The 975-nt window shown below is 31.6% G+C and overlaps 1 long non-coding RNA gene across 1 annotated transcript in view; it reads right to left on the minus strand.

Annotated features, from left to right (window-relative positions):
* Positions 1-975, minus strand: part of LOC128249791 (uncharacterized) — an 8,182-nt gene that overhangs the window by 3,236 nt on the left and 3,971 nt on the right. The window contains exon 2 of the long non-coding RNA XR_008265888.1: positions 549-645. This is a non-coding gene — a long non-coding RNA (uncharacterized LOC128249791). The remainder of the gene's footprint in view (positions 1-548; positions 646-975) is intronic.

Consider the following 975-nt stretch of genomic DNA (forward strand, 5'->3'; position numbering starts at 1 on the left):
ATATCTGTATATGTATATATATACACACATGCTGGGCGGCCCAAAATTAGGTTTACAGTTATTCAACTATCTCTTTCGCATTCATATATTAATGGTCTAGATTTTAATTATAAAATAAATATGGAACCATTATTCTATGCTAATTAGGTTAATTTTGACAAGCTCCCTCTTTAATTTTGGAAGACAGAAATTTAAATGTAATAAAATGTTTTAAAAAAATTTAAAGTGCTTTTGTGAAAACTGTAAACCTACTTTTAAGCCATCTTGTATATATATATATATGTATATATATACGTGTGCGTGTGCCTCTGTGTGTGTGTGTGTGTGTTTGCGTGCTTGTGCATGCTTGTGCACATATTAGCATTCGAATCTATTTACAACAACTGAAGCTGAAGGAACACTGCTGTCAAAAATGCTTGACTGTATCATAGATTACGGAACCACAGACATCTGTACGCAGCCATGCCAGCGACTCTACTTAAAATCAATAAGTGCATTCTTCACACAGCAAAAACAATTAGATGTAATAAGGAAAGTGTTGTATATACTCGCAGTATTTAGCTGCATTACTGAAAGGATATTTTTTCACCGCTACGCTGCAGTATTTTATGGCTGAATCAACGCACAAGTCTGCTACCGCCAAACCTATAAATACAAGCAAATTTATTTGTAATTCTTCAATATCCAAAATTATAAATGATTTTAGTTCTCTCATTCGATTAGACTATTTTAAATTTGATGATGGCTATAATTTTTTTAATAGTTATGATATTTCCATCTGCTTCAGCGAAGAGTACTTCGATAAACTGACGTGTTTCATCAATAATGACATTTACAACGATATGATGTATCTAATTTATGTTGACATATTTACTCCTTCACCAAGTCCAATGATTGTATATATTGTTAAACAGTGAGTGTGTGTGTGTGTGTATACATATATATGTATATGTATGAATGCATGTACATATATAT

This window comes from Octopus bimaculoides, chromosome 18, assembly GCF_001194135.2.
Source record: "Octopus bimaculoides isolate UCB-OBI-ISO-001 chromosome 18, ASM119413v2, whole genome shotgun sequence".
In the NCBI taxonomy this organism is placed as follows: Eukaryota; Metazoa; Mollusca; class Cephalopoda; order Octopoda; family Octopodidae; genus Octopus; species Octopus bimaculoides.